The sequence below is a fragment of the Xiphias gladius genome, chromosome 1 (assembly GCF_016859285.1).
Source record: "Xiphias gladius isolate SHS-SW01 ecotype Sanya breed wild chromosome 1, ASM1685928v1, whole genome shotgun sequence".
In the NCBI taxonomy this organism is placed as follows: domain Eukaryota; kingdom Metazoa; phylum Chordata; class Actinopteri; order Istiophoriformes; family Xiphiidae; genus Xiphias; species Xiphias gladius.
The window spans coordinates 20,924,045-20,947,230 of record NC_053400.1 but is presented as its reverse complement, the minus strand read 5'-3'; the positions used below and the strand labels follow the sequence as shown (position 1 = coordinate 20,947,230).

General features: G+C 40.5%; 1 protein-coding gene across 1 annotated transcript in view; it reads left to right on the top strand.

The window, feature by feature from the left end:
• The first annotated feature begins 1,630 nt into the window (after window positions 1-1,630).
• Window positions 1,631-23,186, top strand: part of sox6 (SRY-box transcription factor 6) — a 137,269-nt gene continuing 115,713 nt past the window's right edge. Inside the window, exons 1-2 of the mRNA XM_040137349.1 lie at window positions 1,631-1,974; window positions 21,376-21,446. The gene's annotated coding sequence lies outside the window, so the exon portion shown is untranslated. The remainder of the gene's footprint in view (window positions 1,975-21,375; window positions 21,447-23,186) is intronic.

The window sequence follows — 23,186 nt, the reverse complement described above, 5'->3', positions numbered from 1 at the left end:
AGGCATGTTGAATAACGGACTGATAGTGACTGAGTGCTGTAACGTATACTTTGGGCGCATGTCCTTTTTTTTCTCCTGCGTGTCATAAAAGGGCTGCTGTTGATTTACAGATTACAACTTTTTCCGTCAGCTGTTTCGCTCCTTTTGGGTTTCTTTTATGGTGCGTGTACGGTTCTGCCGTAATTTCTTTTGTGTGTGTGTGTGTGTGTGTGTGTGTGTCTGACATGTGTGGGCCTCCTCCGAGCCCAGCTGATCATTTAAAACATATGCTCGTGTCTCATTGTGAACGCTCCGTTTTTGGCAAGTGATCGCAACCTGTGGGTTCCCCGGGTCAGCCGCTAGACCTCTGATTTAATTTCAGATGCCAGGGGACTTTTGCCGGATCTGTTTTAAAACATAATGGGCAGGGATTTATTTAAGCGGATGCCACCGGTCTAACATAATATTAACTGAGTATGCATTAGCGCACTGGTGCATGATATGGATTGTTTTAGTCAAAGCTTCTGTGTTGAGAATTTTTTATACAAAAGCTGAAACAAATAAATGTATCCGTCTTCGTTAAAAGTTAAATGTAATGCTGGAATATAACATTTCCTCTCGTACAATTACCCACATTACATATTCTTTAACAATTGCACACTAATCATTTTTATCTCTAAAAATCGGAATGTTAATTTTAATTGTGGGACTCTCAAAATTGATCATGGCACCGAGATAGGTCTTTTATTTGTGGCATATTCTTTAAATGTAACAATTTAATTATCTCATAATAATAATGTGGTGTGAAAACGATGAAATGGCAATAAAACGCTTTGCAGGACGAGAAGAATGTACACGTTGAACGTAGGTTTTACAGGGTAATCTATAAAATAATTATTTTAAAATCTAGAAAAGATGAGGTGCTTTATGTTACTTCCCGTCCATGGAATTTGCAGATATCTGAGGAGAAGACCTCTGGGTGGTGTGTAAATCAAAGTCTCTTGTTTCTTATATGATAGACTAAAAAGTCACAAGAAAGACCAGGGAGTCTAATGTTGGTGTATTTTAGGTGGTGATTGAATTTATGCAAATAAATGCTGTTGTATCACACAAGTCTAAACTAGTCCCTGAACTCTTCCGCCTGTTACGGTGTTTCTCTCACCTGCTCTCATGATCGCACATCAGCTAAATGTATTTTCCCCTCAAGAAACGGTGACTTTGAAACACTTTCATTCAAGCTGGGACGTCGGCGCCTTATTTGTCTAAAGTAATGTATTTATTTTATTTTCATTTATGTATTTATTTTTGAAAAGAGTGTCACTAAGGGGAAAAGTGTAGCAATGCTAGAAAGGAAAAAGTCGCCTTTAACTTTGCGGGCTCTATTGTAGCCTGTAAGTGATGTTCATTTAAGTAAGCTTGTTAAACTGACTAAACTGCGGGCAGCAACAACCAACCTCCCTGACTCCACTTTTATTTCACCACAAACCTCTCTCTCTCTCTCTCTCTCTCTCTCCTCTCTCTCTCTCTCTCTCTCTCTCTCTCTCTCTCTCTTGCATCTCTTGTCTGGGAGGAGGAGGAGGGGGGGGGGGGAGCCCTGCCTCTTTGCCTTCCTCAGATCAATGCCCTGGCCACTCACTTTCTGATGTTGCACGACGGGAAATGCTTTGAATACTTGTGACATGGCTGCGCGCATTGATTGCCAAGATTGACAGCGGCTCTACCCATCGTCTTCTCTTGTCTGAGCGAGCGAGAGAGAGCGAGGGAGATAGAGAACAGGTAGGCGAACAACAAAAGGCACTTGTAGTTTTGGACAGCTGAACTTCACAGGAGAGAGTGTGTACGGGATCCCCTCACACAAGCCGCGTGTGAGTAGACTTAAGTTTTCGCTCAACAGATAGCTCAGAGATCATTTTCCACAAAGTGCAGCCGAGTCGAGCGGTCTTCGCGCACGGGAACGGACGCACGCTTGTCTTCTCCACGGCTCGGATCGTCAAGGTAAACTACACGTTTGCTGCACTTTTTTCCAACATGCTCTGTGTTGCCCTGACATTTTCACCTTTTGTTTCAGTGCCGATTCCTAAAAGTCGAGAGCGCTGTCAGTGAAATGTTCCGGCACAGCGCAAGCATTTTGGTTTTCTCTCATCTTTTTTTTCTTTTCTTCACTGTAAAACAATTTAAGAAAGTCATTCATACGTTGATCGTACATTTTGCAACGGGGGGGGGGGGGGGGACGACTGTCAAACTTTAATCATTGCGATTATTTGATGCGTCGCTTTCACCCAAAACAAGCGAAGTAGAAGGCGAGACGAGATCGGGCGCGTTACGTGCTGGCTCGGAGGCGCTCGGGTTCGCTCCAGACCCAGGAATTCACATTCAGCATCCGACTTTATCAGAACTAAAGTCTGAGAGAAGCAGAACCACCGTTTGAAGGTTTGAAATCCCCCCCCCCCTTTTTTTTTTTTCCTCCCCCCTTTGTGTATTTCAGCGGCGAGAAAGCCGAGCGAGCGGACGCAGGCTGTTCAGTGTAAACTAAGAGCGGTAAGACAGACCCGGGACGGCTGTCAGCGACCAGCATTTCCACTGAACACCATCAAAAAAAAAAAAAAACACCCATCGGTTCCTCGCGGTGTTCGAAGGAAAGTTTGATCCATGTTAGTTTTGCAACACTTGCTCCGACTGTAGCTGTGAAAGTAGGTTTCCTCATAAGGTAAGGCGGTTCCTGGAGCCCAAATGCGAGCCTAAATGGCACATTTATAATTAGACTGCCCATTCAGCACATTGTCCTGATTGCTATACAGGGACACTCGGCTCTGTCTCTATAAGAGTTTGTCTCTGACGGCTTGTGCAGCTCAGCGTGTCGCTCACCAAAAGAGCGAAAGAGTGAAAAGCGGCATTACAGCCCTTTGATGCCAGGGAACCGCACTTGGCTCCTATTTAACATCTCTCACTTAAACTACTTTTTGTACAAGGGGACTACCGGCATCTTAATTAATCACCTTTCCCCCCTCGGACCCCTCTATGCGATTGTTACACACAACTGGAAAGCGCATGTTAACAACTGAGGAAACGTTATGCGTTAATATAATTTTGGCAACGTGATACCTTCAATTAATTTCTGCTGTTTTGTGCCCGGGACAGATGTGCTTTTTTTTTTCTTTCGCTGCAACTGCAGTCGATTTACACATTAATTTAAAACTAACGACTGGGGATTTGTTGGTGCGTGATACCGGGCCGAACAGCAGGGCAATAATATCACATTTATCATGTTTCATGCTGACTGGCCTTGCGCATTCTCTGTATTTTCAAGGACTAATCTGCGGGTGGATCTCGTGGTGGCTTGAGCTTTTTGCGAGACTGAGAAAGGCAACATTTCCCACCTGGACTCAGCGTAAGATTTAGACTCGCTGACGCTGATGTGCCAGTAAGTTCAAAGATTTTAGGACTTTCATTTTGGCATGAGGGGAGAAGCCACCCGGCTCACTTGTCTAAACATATCCTGCACTCTGTCCAAGTCCAATGTCTCCCGTGTTGCAAGATCAGCTTTGCTGCTGAGAATCTTTTTTTTTTTCCTCTCTCTCTCTCTCTCATTATTATAGCTTCATTGCAATCGGAGCGATTTTGATATTTGTTTTAATGAGCAGAAGAGAAATGTTGTGAATGAACCAACCTTAAAATCTATTAAGACTAAGTGCCACGAGCCGAATTTAACCTGTAGTTCTACTATTACGTGCCCTCATCATCTAAAGGTAGGATCTGTTTATACTAAGCTCTTGTGCCAGCAATTAGTGGCATCAAAGAAAGAGCAGGAGAAGAAAAAGGGGGAGAGATGGAGGGATGAAAAGAGAGAAGGAGGGAGGGAGGGAGAGAAGGAGGGAAAGGTGAAGGGTTGCAGACAGAAATGTGCTTTATGTGATGTTTTTGGAATATTTTTCTATATCTCACGCCACACATGTGCACATCGATTATTGGTAATGCTTTTGGTTGATGCTATTAACACAGAGGGTGAATTTGGTCATTTCGAGTTCACAGCAAATGTTGTTTACTGGGGATTTTATTGTAAATTTGACTCATCGCCAAAGAAAAAATACCAAAGTACCTGCACCAGTTGTTATCAATATATTAGTCACTGTAAAGTGTTATTTCATTTCACGGCTTAAAAAAAAATTAGGTGTTATTTATCTTTTAAGTTAGACAGTGATGCAAATGAAAGTGCTGCTTTGTGTAGGTTTCATTTTACGGCCCTGCTCTTCTGCTAACAGTTTCACCCGGAGTGTATTCCCCTGCAGGGAATAACAGGATTCTTTAATGATATTACAACCAATTCCAACTCATGATAAGCTGATTTCACAGCTGGAGGAGGAAAAAAACAGTCAAATATTGACATAATGTTGCAACAGGAATATAAATAATAGTGATGTGTTGTCATTTGTAGATAAAGCAATGTTACAGTCAGTACTAATAATATGTGTATTACTGTATGTAGATTATTATAAGGTCAGAGTTGTAAAGATGCTGCAACAGCTTCTTCAACCCTTGATATTTTAAGTTATTAGGTGTAAAAGTGTCAGTGTTTTATTGCTTTAGTGTGTGTGTGTGTGTGCGTGCGTGCGTGCGTGCGTGCGTGTGTTTGAGTGTGTGTGTGTGTGTGTGTGTGTGTGAACCCCTATGCGCCTTAGCATGTGTCCATGTATGAGTGATACCTTCTCTCGTTTGGATATTTTGCGAAAAATGCCTTCACTTGACACGGATAAACACTGCAGCTGAATTTGATTTGAAACATCAAAATCCAAGAAGCCGCTCTGTCTCTCCCAACCAGATGTCATTTAGACCACCTAACTGAGACCTTACACATCACATTATCTTTCCATATATACTGCGTTTGGCGGAAAGACAACTACTTTGTTCCGAGTGACAGGGATGTGGGCAGGGAGAGCGAGGTGGCCTGCACAGGTACTAGTCTGCATCTGAGTGGTAGAGGTATTGGCTGAGACCTGATGATAAACAAGATGAGAGGAGGTAAACAACAGCAGGCCTGGTAAAGGTAGAGGAGGGGGGCAACAGAAGGATGGAGGATGGCAGGAGATAATAAATGTGGCAGCACATGTTGTGACATCTGTCTGTCTAAGTGTTATCTAATTTGCTCTAGAAGATTTCAACAATGATCAAAACTGATTGGAATATGCCATAGCAGGGTTTTTTTTTTTTTTTTGAATTTGTTCCCTTCAACAATAAGTTTCTGACAAGTTAATGACATATCACTTCTCTCATGATCTTTCATTTTCTTTCACGGGACACTGTGGCTTGGCATTGCACAGTATTATGTTTAATGAATGCATGCATGCAGTGACAGAGAACTCGCCCTCCTCCATACACTAACGTAGCATTTGGTGGGGTAGATTGGGTTTTTGATGGCAGCGTGCTTCGTGGCTTAAAGAAAGCAAGTACAGTGCATTTGTTTTCTATTTGGATGAAATGGATTTGAGCTCATACAAAAGGAAATTGTGGCTTTTCTCTGTCTGCGCCAGTGTCACTTCTCATTGAGGAGAAATGCTGATGAAATCAGTGGTCAACTGAGTCCCCAAGAGCAGTCACTGGGGCATCACCTCCGCCAAGTCACTGTCTTAAATGAAAAGCCGGGAGAATACGGAGCCAGACAGATTAATGGGAGACAGTGTAAAACACCAATGTAATACACTAGCTGTTTGAAAAACGCATCTCGAGCTTTTACATTTTGAATTTCATCCAGCGTTGGCTGTTAATTTGACACAATCTGATTGAGAGAGTTTTTTAAGCTGATGTTTTTCCTTGAACACAGGTTTGTCTAATGTCAAAGATTTAACTTGAGTACAGGTTTTTTTTATTTTTATTTAGAAACAGATAGAACCTATGTGCGCCAACACTTACTCAACATCGACGAAGGCAGGGGATTTTTTTTTCTGCTCTATTAGATCTCTGTGTCCCTCTGACTGCTGTAAGTGAACAGTATTGCTAACATTAAAGGATTACAGATGAAAAAAAAATCTAAATATGTGTATCTACACAGGGACTGTATAATTGCACAAGTAACCTAAGTGGCCCATTTTGATCTGTATCATTCACTCTCCCACCAAATATGTTTTTCTCAAAATAATTGGACATTTTCTTTTAGTCCATAGCATAGTTGTGCATAATTAGCTTTGACTTCAAAATGCAACAGTCTAGGCTATGGTAAGTAGCCTGTGTTGATTTTTTTAAATCACACATTAATATGTAGAATTAATTGGAAGGGTCTTGGTGGCCGCGTGTTTCTGACACAGGTCTGGGACTGTAATCAGGTGGAGGAATTAGTTGGGCTCATTGTTTTTTATGAATCAAATGAAGATTTGTACAGTGGCTGTGTGAAGATGGTTGCCTTTATTTCCATATCAAAGAGGCACATAGTGCAGCCGGGCAGTAATTAAAATGTGGTGGATTTTGGAGTCCCTGCACATGTACACACACACGCACACACATTTTCTCTCTCGCGCACACAGGCATAGGGACACATCCACACACACACATCGCATGTGTATACACGCACGCACACACGCAATCACACTCACACACAATCACACTCACACACAGCATATGGACCAAGGCTGAGAACTGTCAGGTTGTGTGAAAAGAGCGCAGGTGGTTGAAACTCAATTTTAAACAAACACTCATGTCGCTTCATGTTCCTTTTGCAGACATTTGGGTACAGAATCCAAAGCCAGTTAAATAAACATAAGTTAGTTTTCTTTCCCCCGCTTTCTTTTTTGTGGCAACCATTTTGTTAGCTACAGTTTGAGAGAGTCATACATAAAAAAATTTTTTTCACTTTGACTCAGTAAGAGCTTTTACTTGCTGCAGTCACACTAACCTTTCATTCTACTCACAGAGAAATTATGCTTATTTATCATTCTATCATCTTTTTATAAACATATGTATATATACAGCCTATATATGTATGTATGTGTGACCTTGCTGCAGAATGCTGGGATTATTAAAAAAAAAAAGAAAAAGATCTTTTGCCCCGAGTGATTTCTGCTCTGCTAGAATTGGAGAAGCTCTGAAGACCCAAGATTGTGTCTTTTGAGTGAACAAGGGAAAAGAGATTAGTGTAATGTGGGCTTTTGCGCAGCTCACACACAAAAGCATCACAACAAGCCTTTTCCTTGTGATCCCCGACATTGTGTTTGGATCAAGCCATCCCATGGGCATGCCTCTGCCTTGGAGGAAGTGTTAAAGGACTCTGTGAAAATATAACTTGAGCCAGCATGGGCAGCTGTGTCACTGAAAGTTTTCATGTAAATATTATGTGAAAGAGGATCTTAAAAACCTCACCCTCTAATAAGGGAAAAACAGTGCAATAATGGCATGGAGCACATACCCAATTAGAATTTCTTATTTTTAATGAATAACCCCATTGCAGAAAAAAAATGCCTCATCAATTATTTCAACATTTAGGGTTGAGCACGAGTCACAAGGTTATAATCAATTACCCTTTGTGACTAAAAATATAATTGATCCAGTTTTGCAAAGTTTATGTACTCCGTAGTCTTGGTAGGCCTCCACTGTCTGTAAGAGCTGAGCTATTAGACATTATCCAGTTGGTGGAGGTTGACAGCCGGCTTGGTATCTGCCAGCATGATCTGACACGAGATGTAAAATATGTTCCATAGTTATGCAATCTGGCTTCTTAACTCTGCAGTCCAGCCTTTAGGATGCTGGGAGCCGTTTTGTTGGCACACAACTGTTTTCAGATCAGATTGGCAACTTAATTTGTGTGTGCATATTTGTACGTGTGCTCATATAGAGAGTGAATGTGTGCAAACTCTTGAGCGATATGTGATTTGAACCCATGAAACTACATGTTGTCTACTTTAGCATGCACTGAAGTGAGATGGCCATGGTGAGCAATTTTACCATATTGTGGGACTTTAATCCCCGATGCAGAGGGCTGGTCAAGACATTTGGCTTCCTCAGATTGATTAACAAGTGTGTGTCAAGCATAAATACAATACCAAAGACATGACTTCATCAACAAAATCTCCACCATGTAACTACATTAATGACCTGAGAAACTATGTCTTGCGTACTTACACTCGTTTAAAATGTGGATTAAAAGCTTCATTCAGCTTTAATTTGTTCATTTCATTACATTTCTGAAGATGAACCCAAAAACAAAAACATTCTTGGTCTTTGCTTCCACTGAATTTCAAGTCCTCCAGATACTGTGTGTCAGCCCTCTTGAATGGAAACAAATACTGATCAACCACTTGCATCATGGAGCAGCTACTGTGACATCTAAAACAGGCAAGGAAGTTATGGAAAATAAAGGATATATTGGGCCAGAAATCAGATTCCCAACAGTTTTTCCTGTGGAAAATGCTAATGTACGATGCCAAAAATAAATCAATGTGACAAAGAGGGAGTGTAGGGGAATAGATGGAAAGGGTCTTGTGGCTAAAGTTCTGATGAATTTAACCATAGCGTCTCTTCTTTCTCAGGTCTTTTGTTTCCTTTCCGAATAATTCGTTTTTACACTGACTTGCATGTGTTACATGGCTTTGCCCTTAATGTGCATTGTGAGAAAATGGCTTCAGCAGACCCGACCACAAGCTTTCTCTCGCTCTCTGTCTGTCTTTGTTATCCTCTCTCTCTCTCTCTCTCTCTCTCTCCCTCTGAGTAAAGGGAGGGGGTGTTTAGGCACTGTTGGTGAAAAGACTGGCTAAGAGCAGATTTTCGGCGACTCTTAAGACTAAAGACTCCGCACAAAAAATGATGTTAGTGTTCATGTTGCCTCAGACCTCTCTGATGATGTGTAAGTAGATCAAACTCAGTCTCTTTTAGTCTAAGAAATTGATTTGTCTCCTGACCTCACACCTAGTGAAAGGGAAATCTTCACTATTTTTAAGGTGGTCGACACCTTTTGTACTTATCGGGTGGTAGTGTGGAAGTAGCGGCAGACGTTCCCATTTCATTTGTTTCCAAATGGCACCGTGTCCTGAAAGTCACCAGTTCCAGTGTATGGTTACTGCAGGACCAAGTTTATCCATCACTCGGTATACTTGTACCATAATATAACCTTAAACATAACCCTAGCAAAGACTAATGTTGGAACAGTTTCAACTTAAACCAACAAGGAAAAAAAAAAATCTAATTTCAGTTAACAGTCATCTGCTCATTCTTGTATGGCCAATGAGTTAATATACATACTTTAAAAACAACTGTTAAACGCAGTGGAAATATCTTGCCCAGTCTGTAATTGCACCTGAGAAATCTCTGATTGGCTCAGCTGCACATCTATAAGCAAAGTACAGATATAGTGAGGAAAACCCAGAAAGCCCGATTCACAGTTCGAAGAATAAAGCCAAAGAAAGAACTGGCTGTGATAATCACTTTCTTGAATGGGACTAAAAAAGAGAAATCTGCTGAAATGATAGAGAAAGCCTGTGGTTTGGCCCATGCAGTAAATTTCCCATGAGCCTCTTTGACAATCTGAGGGGATAGCCACTCTGGCACACGCCACCCACCCACATACAATACACACAGACACACACTCACACACACACACACACACAGACACAAATACAGAGTGCTGTTTCTGCCAGGCAGAACGGGTGTAGAAACCTCTGGGAGAAGGCTGGTCTGAAGGAGGATGATTGACAAGAGGTGGGAGATGACTAGACTGAGGAGGACCAGAGGAAGATGGGAGGGGTTGTCCTGTTTGAGGAGCAGTAACAGTCATTCTTTTTTCCACTTGACAGAACAGTCTGTAAATTCTACAAAAACATTGCTGAGGAGAGTGGAATGACATTGTGGAACAAGTATTAAAGATCAAAAATGTTAAGATTTTGAAAAAGATGGATCTTTTGCTTTAGCTGGAATATTATATGACCACAATTAATGACCCTGGAGACTGCATACAAATATATAGAAATTATTTCAAAACTCTACCTCCTACGTATCTTGTTCATATGCAACTAATTTGCAAAAGTGATTTACGGTCGCTTTCAAAGCTTTTGCGCAGAGTTGCGTTCTTATGCCGCAGTGTAAAGTCAAAGGGAGGAGGTCAGGGTGGAGAGTCAGGCACATGACTTTAATGCTGGAGACTCGTGTGCATCCCATCAAAGTTGCCTTTTTAAAAAATATTTACTATGTTCACGATGTTTCTCCTAACCTTAACGAAGTGTTTTAGTTTCCCAACCTAAACCATAATGTCCGTAGCATGACCACAGTGTTTCCCTAACTCTAACCAAGTGCTTTGAGTTGCCTAAACACAACCATAAAAAATGTAATTATGCTTTAATTGCAAGGAGTGTATTCTGTGGTGAAAACAAATGAAAAACATTGGCAGTAAACTTTTTACACCTATTTTCAACGTAAAGGTTTCAATGTAAATAAAAAACAGAAAAATCTCCCAAAAGGATGGAGTAAATGGAATAATTATTAAAAAACTGAATCTGATGGTCTTACATTTCCTTGAAAATGTTATTACTAATTGCGAATAAGATGTATGTGAACACACAGATGGTTGAAGACACTGATGGACACTGACACAGTGGGATGCTTACACATACATAGGCGCATGCAGCAGGGCTATGGTTGCATATTTTTTGTTGGCAAGGAGAAAGCCTTTATGTCCTCGGTTAGGGGTGGGGTTGAGGGTAAACTGGGGAGGTACAATGTTCCTCCTCATCTTTAGCAAAGCTAAATTTATTGGTTACCATCTGCAGGGTGGAGGAGATTGGGTTGTGGCCAGGCCAAAGAAAGGCTTCTAATTAAACAGTCATCATTATCAACTTGTGGTCAGTGATCATCATCCCCAACACTAGTTCTCCAAGATGAACATGGAATCATTGAGGCTTTCCTTGAAGCCCGTGCTGGACTGAATTAGAACAGAAGAAACAGAGGAGAAAAGTGCTAGCAAGAACGTTTTTTTTTTTTTTTCTCTCTTGGCAGAACAGGCAGCATGAGGCCCCGTGCCATATCCACTCAGGTTTAAACAATTACCCAACATCAGAGAAACCAGTAGAGCCTCATTGCTGGCACAACCATCCTGCTTTTGACTGCTGTACTTCAGTCCATGGTTTCAGACATGGCCAAGTGTCACATGTAAGCAGAGCTTTCGATAATTTCAATTAGTGTAAGAGGGTGTGCCTGCAGTATCTGTATCACTGCTGCTGGAGGAGCGTTCCTTTGAGGTTGACAGCCCCTTAATATAGTATTTCATGGTTTGATGTGTGAGTGACACAGAGGCGCTCCAAGAGGATGGCAAAATGGTTTATTAGGACCTAATTAGAGCCCTGTGATTAAAGGGGAAGTGACTGTGATTAGGAGACCTGCAGATGATGTGGAAACATGGATGAATATTCAGAGGAGAAAAGCACAGTATGTATTAGCCAATGTGCGTGTGTGCGTGTGTGTGTGTGTGTGTGTGTGTGTGTGTGTGTGTGTGTGTGTGTGTGTGTGTGTGTGTGTGTGTGTGCGCGCGCGCACCTTTGTAGAATATGTGAGCGCTACAAAGTCCAGGCTGCCTCGGAGCAGTTGTGTTATATTATCTTTACAGCAGATCTCAGCAGAGGAGCTTGTGAGTATATGTGCACTTCCCTCATGCAAGAATTCAGAAATTTGATGAGCAGCTCTTTTACCCTAATCATCATTAAAAAAATGAAGATGACCTCAGTTTGTTGCTTGTTTTTTTATGCTTTCAGTCCAGCATGTAAGAGTAATGCCGTGGACATTCACAGCAAATTGAACATGAAACCAGGAGGAATGTTCCGCAGACCCAGGTCTACTTTGGGAAGCTTAGGACACTCGCAAAGAAGCACACATTCCTGTGAACTTCAGAGTATGTGCTGTTTAATCAAAGCGATAAATGGTCTTATTATTATTTGTCTCCATCAATGGAGAGATTAGCATTGGATTTTCTTTCTTTTCGCCTCACAAACTTCTAACTTTTTCAGATATGTGATAGCCACTGCCATTAGAAATCATTTATGGGAGTGTTCTGAGGGCAGGAGATTGTCAGCAGGGCCTTGCGATTTTACAATTTCACAACTGACTTCCTCCTTAAAATGACACTGGCTTACCTGCCTATTACTCCCTTTGATTTCTACAGTACATGCTTCTGCGCTCTGAGAGGTATTCATAATAAGCTTAAACTCCACTGGCTTCATTGCTAAAGGGTGCTTATCTCTTGGCTATTCAAGAGAAAGAAGGGTAATATTTTTTCCAATTTCAACATTTTACTGTCAGGCTACACTCTGCCCAAAACCACGTTTAGGGGGCTGTTGTGGAGAGCAGGCATGCACACTTACACGATATACAGACACACACGTGCACACATGCACTGACACAAGCACAAGTACATGCACTCAGCACACACACATACACACACTTTGTCCATGTCTGTTCTTTAAAATATTATTTTTCTCCATTTAAAATTGAAATGGTACAGCTGTGTTTTTTTTCTTTTTTTAGCTGGACGGAAGTCAAATATTTCAGCACATTTATTTATGTTTTATTCAGTATACATTTTAACGCGTTCTCAACTAGTTCTATTCAAAAGCCTGCTTGGCTCATTCTATTGAAATCTACATCTGTTATATCCAGAAAAAAGGAACCCTGAAAAGTGTTTTTCTTTTATTACATCAATCATACTTACCTTGCAGCACTTATTGCATGTTTGGACATGCAATGTAATCTATGTACATTTTCATTTGGTCCCAACGGAATGTTCAAAGCATACTCAGCTTAACAATGTATACTCATGTGTAATGTAAGATATACTTGAAAACTTGTTTGTGGTTAGCCATAGTGGCCGTGGTGGGCCCTCTTTCTTTTGTTTGTAGCACTGTCAGTTTTTCTTGTATAATAATGAGAAGCATGTGTTGGACAAGAGGAAAAAAACACAGTGATCTTTGATGTGACCCACCTGTTGTGCTCTAAACACAGTTAACACCATCCTCATGTTACTTTTGTCTGGACTGCCACTTAAAAGAAGCTCTTCCTATTGCCTTTCTGCTGCATTCTATTCTTAATTATTCATATCTAGGAGCTCTGCGAAGACTCCTGAAGTAGCTTGGCCACATAGAAGCAAACTAAACACATGAAAAACGAATCCTTAATAACTACCAGAATTTAAAATCACATAATCTGTAGGTGCAAAGTGTTTCTTTGAACTACATCTTTCTCCAGCAGTGTGCAGTAAGTTTGCACTGTGAGTCTAAGTGCTCCCCAGCCCTCTGCCTGTAGCCTCATCCTGCTGAGTTTCTCAGTTTTACCGTTGCTTGTGCCATGCTGTAATGGGCTCCCAGGACATGATGAGAATATAATAACTGCTTGACGGTGTTTTTCTTACCCCCCTCATTCTCCACTAAATGTAAAATGTGCCCAGAAACATGGCATATATGGTACTGGTTGTGATGTCAGTTGTTATTGCTGGATATGTGAACCCGTAAATTTTGGATTATTTTCCACAATGTGCTGTGCAGAGTGCATTATATCTCAAAGGCCACACTGTAGCTAGTTGGGTGCAGAGCTGTGTTGTCTTTCTCTCTCTTTCCCTTGTTCTGTGCAGCGCTCAGCCACCTTCTGTACTTCCATTCCAGACTGCAGTCTGAGTTTATGCCTATATCCTTTCCTTGTGCTGCAATGAATGGACAATGGGCCTATATGATGTATTGCATAATAGGAAAAAAATCATGAATTAAAAAGCCTGCAGACTAATGGCCAAGAATGTTAACCACAATCAAGTTTTTTTTTCCCCGAAAAATGTTTCTCGAAAATTTTGCTGCTGTGGATATCTTAATGATATTATAATATATAAAAGATTTCTTAAATTATGGGGTGTTTATAAATATGCACTGAGTCAGTTGGATGCACGCTCTGTGAAACCTGACTTTAAATGATGAGATTAATTCATTGATGATAGATACTGTATATTTGAATTCCTTTTGCTGTACAACTGGGACCGCTGTTGTTCAATGCAGTATGGAATGGAAGAGTGTCCGATAAAGAGCCTCCTGTTTTTACGCTAATTAAATTTGCCACTAACATATGCCGGCAGGAACCTCTTACCTTGTTTGACTTATTTATTGCCTGACTGTAGAGGTAATTTGACCTTTCATTTCAAAGGCTCTTTTTTAATCCAGAAAAGGAGTGTTAAACTCAATTATACCAGTGATCAGTGGCTCAAACACTACATTTGTTTCCTCTGAGGGGACAAGCCAACTAGAGCCCTGCTCTCAGCTCCTTGTTCCTTACTCCTGGCCCTTCCACCCCTACAGGGTAAGGGTGGGGGTGTGGGTGTGTGTGTGTGTGTGTGTGGGGGGGTAAATTAGGAGGGGAGGGAAATGGGGATGGGGGTGGGAGGGAGACATGAGTGAGATGAGAAAGGAAGAATGGAGAGAAAGAGAAAGAGAGGGAGAGAGGAAAGTGCCCTAGAGTTCCTGCCATGTCACTGGAGATTTGTGTCCTCCTTTTAAATCATTTCCCTCTTTAGAAGATTAAGAAGGCAGAAATATTCTCAAACTGATCATTTTCCCTCCCCCTAAATGGATTCATTTGCATTTGCAAACGCTGCTATTAATTGTGGGTTTCAAAAAAAAAAAAAAGACAAATGACCTCTGCAACTGTAAATAAAAAGAAAAATCAGAGGTTATAATGTTAAGTGTTATAATGTTAAAATGGCTGTACAGGGGCCAGTGGAGCCAAAACACAGCATATGTCCTCATCACAATCAGATTTACACCATGCCCACATCGTATGCTACAGTATAGGCTTAGTTTTTTGTTTGTTTGTTTTTTCAGTTTTTTTAAATATTTCTATAACCCTTAAATCTTAATCAAAATTTCAGTCGTCTTTTTTTCTCAGGCAAATGGAGTTGTCCTGTGTGTCTGCTCCCTTTTTTTTTTATCAGTTATTCATTTGGTTTAGTTTTCCAACAGAGAAGAAAAACCAAAATTTGGATCACTTTTTATCAGTTTTTGGGAGGATGCAGAGAAAATGCAGTGAAATGATGTCGTAGTGTAGAATACAGTGTCTTGGTAAATGAATAGAGGACGAAGGGTGACGATCCAACATATGAATACGAATGTTCAACTGTAGTCTTATAGTCTATAAAGGCAAAGGTTTCCCACGTCCTCAGTTAAAGTTGTCTGCGTGCATTGTGCTGAGCTCGCCACTAAAATAATGATCTGTTAACTTAAGCCTGCCTTTGCAAATCGAAATGTTTACGACAGTAATACAAGTCATCGGTGGAGAAGGCCACTATCAAATAGTGCGTCCCCCGTCTCCTCAAACAAGGACAACACTGAATAATTTGCGGACGCCAATGCCTTGTTGTAACCTGATCATTTATGGATCAGTTGTTTCCTTTCTGGTTTAATTCACCATGTGATTGATTTTCAGTGCCGTACTGTTGGAAAATATCCACACTAAACTGTGCCTGAAATAGGGAATCATTTGAATACAGATGCTTACAGCTTAGGCCTTGTCACCGAAAACCACTTGGAGCCAGGAGACAATTGCAGGTTGATTATGTTGCTTCTGACAGAAGTTGCAACTCCTTTGTACAAGGCAGATATATTTGCATCTAAATGCTTATTGTCGACATCTAAACAGCATAAACACTGATTGTAAATGCCAGCTGTTGGGCTGCACTTGGGAATAAAAAAAGAATTTCAATAAGGAAAATTGGGATGGAAATGAGGAAATTATTTTCAAACAGTGGAGCTGAAATCAATGAGTAGGAAATTGTTGTGATTGAGTTTGTTGTGCTGGTTGTATTTGTCATTTTTATTAAGTGTGTTTGTACAATCACACATGAATCTATTTATAGTTAGCATTGTGTGTTGTATTTTAACTGGTGGAAATACAGGGTTTCTATTCATGTCTTCCTATTCTTTGCTTACTTGAACAGGCTGTTTGATTTCCACCTGTGACTAGGTTGCACTGCAGGAATGAGAAGAATTTGTTGTCAGTTAACTCATCAGATTTGAAACACAATATGATTGTAATGATATATTTCTGACATATTTGCTTCTTTTGATCATATTGTGTTTACAGGTATCTGACATAGTTGTAACGTGCCATTTCAATCTTTGTGATGTTTGTGTGTGTGCATGTGTATGTGAGCTCTGTACTGTATGCAAGTGCAGCTATATACGTGGGTGTACATGTGTGTGTCTGCCTGGTGCCCAAAGCAGAGTGATGCCCCTGCTGATTTTCCTCCTCTAAGCTCTTTGTCCTGCAGCACTCAGTGTGTCTGCCTCCTCGGGAGACTGGCAGGCTTCTCTAGTGTGGCTCCACAAAGGCCCAGCCTCCTTTGAGGTGTTAAAAACTTCCATTTATGCATCTCCCTGGACAAAAAACCACCAAGCCCATTTGAGTCCAGTAGCAACACAGGCAGACATTGTGGCCACGCTTTTCTAGCACTCATTTCACAGATTCTAAAACGAGTATATAGTGAACAGGATTTGAGGGGCTAAAGTGCCCCGTGAGGGCCAGGCGATAAGAGGGGAGAAACGCCACCACGCAGTAAACTAGAAGATGGGTCTGGGAAAATAAACACATTACCTGGGAGAGAGGGAGAGACTTGTTTTCATACCCCTGCCCCCAACAGACACAAAAACACAAACCCCACACTGAATAGAAAACAGGCAGAAAGAAAAAAAAGAGAGAAAGAAAGATTGAAAGAAAGAATGAAAGAAAGAAAGAAGATATGTGTGCATCTTTTAGAAAGACAAGCCTATTCTATGTTCTTTGTCTTCACAGTCTTTGAATTGAAGAATATATGAGAAGAAATCAAAGAGAATTGATAGGTTACACACCCGCCTGTTAGGAGCAATGGGGACTGAATTCCGTCCACCATGGAGGAAAACATTCTGTTTGCTGGTCGTTTCTCTCCCTTCACCCTGGCTCAATCCAGTTGCTCAGTAAATAGACTCTTATTCTTTTTATTTGACGCAAAGGAAATGTCAGATAATGTATTTGCCGAGCAGCACATGAAAGCCTTGTTCAGCCACAGCACTGTATCTGTATCAAGCTATTTCTTGTAACAAACTATGGGTAGAATTTATTTATTTATTTTCATTTTCTTGCTTTTCTGACACTATTGCACTTCAGCTCTGCCAAAAATACTGGGCACTGTTTTGCTCTCAGAAGACATTTTAACTGGAGTAACACTGTGGTAGTCATTCCTGACATGTTGGTGCTAGACATTTTGTGAATGTCTAGTCTGCTGTAGTTCAGGGACAGGACAGGATCGGCCAGAGACAGAAAAAGGCAGTTTGAGAGACACAGAGGGTAAAGATAAAAAGAGGAGAAAAGAGAGATTTGTTTCTGGCATTGACAGTTAACGGTGTGCTGAAGCATGAAACAGCTGTTTGCACGTGATTGACCTGTTTCCGACACCAAATAACTCAATGATACGGTGGATCTCTTGTAGAAATACAGCTTGTCTTTTTAACAACACAGCACTGTTTTTTTTGGGGGGTTTTTTTTGTCCATAGCTGTCCGAAGTTTATCACATCAGTAGGAAGTGAATAAATTTATGAGGTGACAATGACTCCACAAATACTGCCCCCATAAAATGATCCGTGCCAAAGTGTCCACAGTTTACCTGAACTCTAGCTGTTTCCTGACTAGCAATGTCCTCTCATTCCCGGCTATGGTGATTACTCACCACATGGAAGCTGTCGTTTCATATTTCACAGATGATGCTACTGCAGAGAGGATTGACTTTACCGAACTGGATATTTAACAGACAATCACATGTGTTCAATTACTATGTCAGACATTTCTTCGCCAGAATGTTCTGTGCCTCTTCCCCTTCGCCCCCCGCACCGCACCCCCACCTTCCTTTTCCTCCCATTTCCCTATTTCCCCGGGGACCACTGTTACAGCCCCATCTCACTGCAACCCAAACTCCCCCATGCAGTCCCCAGCCTGACTGACTGTGTGGTTGCTGCTTCTGCAGAGATAACCACACTGCATCCAGGTAGGGAGCTGTCTGCTGATGGCATAGATTACCTCTATTGTAAAAAATAACTAACTCCGCAGAATTCCTACTTTAGCTTGTTTGGACGCAGGAGAGAGTGAGGATTTGGAACGGAGGATTGGGGGGATTTTTCTTTTTATTTTTTTTTTTAACATGTTGCAGATCTGGATGAATGCCAAACAGAAATTGAAGCACAAGTTTTGGCTTGCCTCTTGCATATCCACACACAACTACAACAAGGTGAAATGTACATATGCATACATGCACACATGTATGCAGCAGACACATAAATACACAGACACCCACATAGATGCAATTTAAACATGCCCCACATACAATAGTAGTAATGCAAGCTAGAGTTAACTAAAGTACTTGAAACATAAAACCTGAATTTGGTCAGGACAGCCTTGTTCTGGTTGGTCTCCTCTGTGCTGTATACAGTTGTGGTGATGTTGTCTATTGATACTGAGTCACTGTCACATGATGGTTGAAAAACACAACTCTCTGTTATGGTCAGGGAAAATTAAATCAAGCGTGGCCCGCACCATATGTGAACACATGTCAGGAATTTGAAGGTTCAAGTTGATCCGAAAGTGAATCTGTCTGTGCTGTGGCAGTAAAATTGCTTTGCTTCACATACTGTACGAGAGTCTCTAGCTCAAATGGCAATTCCAGCAGGCATACAGCGTGTTAGACGTGTAACATAAAGATACATGAGAAGTTCCTATGTGGGAGGGTTTAGTGCAGTGAATGCTTTAACCCTTTATTTTACCCACTGTGTCACTGCAGAAATGTGAAAGTTGAATTTAGTCCTGTGCCCAGACAAACTACAATACATGTGTGTCAAGTGTGTGTGTGTCAGAACATTACTACATTTAAAGACAAATTCTGGATTTTCAAACCATTGTGCTCAACTTATCCAGACGATTTTATTTCACTTCAATTTCATCAAGAACAAGCCAAATGGTTTCCGTCTGACTTTAGGTACCGAAGACTGTGGGTTTGTTTGTTTGTGTGTGTGTGTGTCAGTGTATTCCCTGACAAATTTCAGTGCTGCAAATGATGCTATCATTTTCAACTCTGCTTCACTGGATACTAAAGTGTGTGTGCATTTTTGCATTTCATGTATTTCTTTTGTGTTTATTGAGGATGTGTGTGTGTGTGTGTGTGTGTGTGTGTGTGTGTGTGTGTGTGTGCGTGTGCGTGCGTGCGTGTGTGTGTGTGTGTGTCTGAGCTAGCTATGACTAGCCAAAGGTAAAGAAAAGGCCACTCTTTGACAGAAATGCCACAGGTGGATGTGAGCTCTCTGTCTCTGCTCCTTTGATGTCAGCTCCATCAGTCTGTTTGGATTTTGTATGTGAGAGCTAAACCTCCAGTATTTTCGGTGTATTGAAATGATTTTAACAGAAAATTAGTCTCCGTACCTCATTCTGATTGTTCGCTTGTGGCCTAATGGGGCCAAATTTACTTGGCATCTCTTCCTCTCACCCTAACAGTTACTGTCTCTAACTAAAAAAGAATGGAAAATACTGAATATTGGTTAAGCGTGCTGACAATTTATTTATAAAAATGTGGTGAAACTAATCATTTGAATTTGGGATTCACTGGAATTGTGTTTAATAAGTTCCCAATCCTCTAATTAGGAATGGGGAGTGCCTGTTTTATGTTTCCTGCCTGTAGGTCTAATTCACAGCAGGAAAAGAGCCGCTACATGCAGCTCTTTTCCTGCAATAGGCCGGTTGGCACTGACTCTTATTATACCACAGGGATTGCTACGTTTGCTTAATTATAATATCATTTGGGTTTGCTCATTATTTGCAATTATAATTTCTTTTGTTTTTTTTCCATCAGACAAATAATTAACTTAAATAACCAATGAATAAGGACTACATTTCCCCACTTATTATTTACCACATTGTTCTCAATCAACATCAGATTATGGATTCAGAGGTTTGTTAAAATATACTCTGTGTAATTATAAGAGCTCTCACTTATTTAGGCACAACAGGAATTAAGCCTATAGTCAGATGTTCGACAAAGACTGGTTTATTGAATTACCATCCATCCAATATGCGGTTTATCCAGCAGGCAAGGATTGTTGTGTAGACTGAATAGATACTAATATAAGTTAATCGTTTGTGTATGTGTGTGTGAATGCAGGAGTGGGTGGTTGCAGCTGGAGCATAGTTCAGAACAGTGAAATAGTCTGTGTTTAGCATCATTTGGGAGGCAGGAGTAGACTATAAACTCAGAGGTGCTTTTCATGTAACAGCTTTCCATTCAGCTGGGGTCACCTGGGTCCCCTCTCCCCCATTGTCACCTCCAGCCTCAAGGCTACCACATTCAGACCCGTCTGCAACTCTTGCCTTTATCTGGCTCATTCTGTTAGCCCTCCAGCCTCCCACACAGCAGACTCCGTGCTGTGCTCTGACAACAATGCAGTGTTAGTCGGTACATTTATCTGGTCTTGTTGTTGGTGGCTTATTTGCCCTGGCAATTGGAGACTGAGGTACTGTAGTGCAAATTAGTGACAGATCAGTTAAGCGTGACCTTAAAAAACCCTTGGCCTTGTTTAATTGGCAGTGCTGAGGCGGACTAATTGTATAAATCAGCTTGTAATGAGATCTTGGCTTATTGTAGAAAACAAGATAATGTGAGAAAATGAACATGAATGAGCTTACAGCATTTTTATCCCCCAAGCTAGATGGCCCCATCCCTGAATTGTTTTTCTGTCTACTGACATTACTTCCTAACTGTGGGTGCATTTAAATTGGAATTTCGTTCACATGATGCCGTAAAACTGTAAACACTTATACTGTACTTGAGTTTCCTGGTTATTTGTGCGTTCTCTAACAAAGCTCCTAAGTTGCAGCCCTTCAACACACATGCTGAAACTAGCAGAGCATGGCCCCTAAATAAATAATTAGCAGGCAGTGCTTGAAGAGAGAAAGCCAAATTAAATAAAACAACTGCTTTATGTGAAAGCTGTTTATTAGTGGAATCTGCCGACTGGAAGACAGATTAATGAAGTAGCAGAGAAGTAGATTTTAAACATTGTCTACGATGGATTCCCATTGGTGACAGCTGTGGGGACTGGAGGTCAGACACTAACAAAGCTGTTTCACTCAGCTGTGGAGACTCTGACCCTCAGCCAACAACACTATGGCCCCAATTCTCTTCCTCTTGCTCTGTCTCTGTTTGTTCTGATGTAGGTAAAAACATGTTATCTGAGACTTTTGTTCGTTTTCACCATATTCCGAATTCACTTGTGTTTTTTAATCATATGGAAGCTATTTAAACTGATTAATAATATTTAATTGTTATGATGTTGCTTTCGAGGACAAACTTAAAGTAACCCTTTCCGTCTTGTTTTTTTTCTTACATTTCAGGTTATTTACATGAATTCAAAATCAACTGACCAGTGATCGCTGGAAGCTGGGGATTAAGTCTTTCAGTTTTTGTAAGTATCAATTTGCCTCTTCAGCTGTTTCTGTCTTGCCACATGTCTCATACACCCCTGCTGTCTTTCACCCACACTGAACACCTGCATCAAATGAGGTGGACAATTGGATAGGCACACAATGTATGCACAATTAGACAGTTATATAGGCACAAAGTTACAGACAGACCTTTTAGACATCAGATCCCTTTTTTCTTGCATTTTGTTTAGCTTCAGTACTGTGTTGTGATTACTCAGGATTTTTTTCTTTCTTTCTCCTTTCTTCCAGTTTATTGTTCATGTGTGATAAGATCCACTCTCTTGTGTGGCAGTTGCAATTTTAAGGTCAAATCAGGCTTTCTAGTATTTATTAATTGTAAGTATCTTAATGGCTATTTAAAGCCTTACAGATTAAAAAAAAATGCTTGTACCCTATAGGGAAAAACACATCAACCTATTGGAATTTATTTACAGGTGACACTGGTCAATGTCATTACATAGAATAAGCCTTAAAAATAATATTGGAAGTTCAAGTATTTTTCACCATATATGTGTCCTGTTGTGAAGCTATGGTGAAAACTCCCATTAAAATATCTGACCTTATTTCTGAGCATCTATATCTCCTCTCTGTACATTTTTAAATGTCCAAAACTAATTTCAGTCTCGACATATATAGTATTTCCACAATCCCACAACTGCACATGAACAGGGATTTTAACTTCAGTGTTTTGATGGGTTAATCCATGATTGTCAGTATTCACACAAGACCGTTACTGTAGTTTCACATCACTGCTAAAACATAGATTTGAGATGTAACTCTAAACCTAACCCTTTAGGTTCTACTATAGGAACACATATTCACCCGTTTCTATCAAAGCAGTATCACACCTCCATTTAACCCGGGTTAGAGTCACAGAGCAAGCCTTTTACGACTGGTCATATTCCAAAACATGTCAGTTAAAAGGGGTTCAAGTGAATTTTTTCAAAGCAATACAGTAAGACAGTTGCTATGAAATGTGGCATTTTGCTTTAAAAAAAAAGCCGAATAGAGAAAGCTACAGTCCTCTCTGCATTAATATAATATTACTTTAACAATCTTTGCTCAGCTGCTGCTCATGCAGGTTTTCTAATAAAAATGTATCTTAGATATTAAGCAAATAAAGGTGAGGAATTTAGTTGATATTATTCTTTTTTTTCCAAATGTCAGTTGGAGATATCATGTGAGTCATATTAAAGTGGTTGAGAAGCTCTCCAACAGCAGGGAAATGTCTCTCCGAATTCAAAGTTCATGGCCATTTACCATTGTTTAATCATGCCATTTCACGTCACACACTCTCTTCTGCTCTGATGAACATGCACCTGTCTACCAGCGAGCTATCGCTGCTGCTGCATGTTAGTGTTGTTGATTTTGTTGTGAAAGGATTGAACTCGTAAAATGGTCGTACTACGACAGTCAGTCCTCAGTCAGATCACACTCTACAAGGTTTTCTAAACATAAACAGAGAATCTAATTAATCAAACTTATTAAAAGCAGTGCATACACATCAAGAAAAGACATCATTGTACACATTGTTGACAGAGATGCAATAAAAACAGACAATGGTGACATAAAACACTTCTTAGTTGAAATACAGTAGATGTACCACATTGAGGATATACCAGTTTTTGGTTAGAAAATGTAAACAATTTAATGTTAAGAATAATACATCTGTGACTGCTAATAATAGATAGCTGTTGTTAGCAGGTCTTATATACCTGATA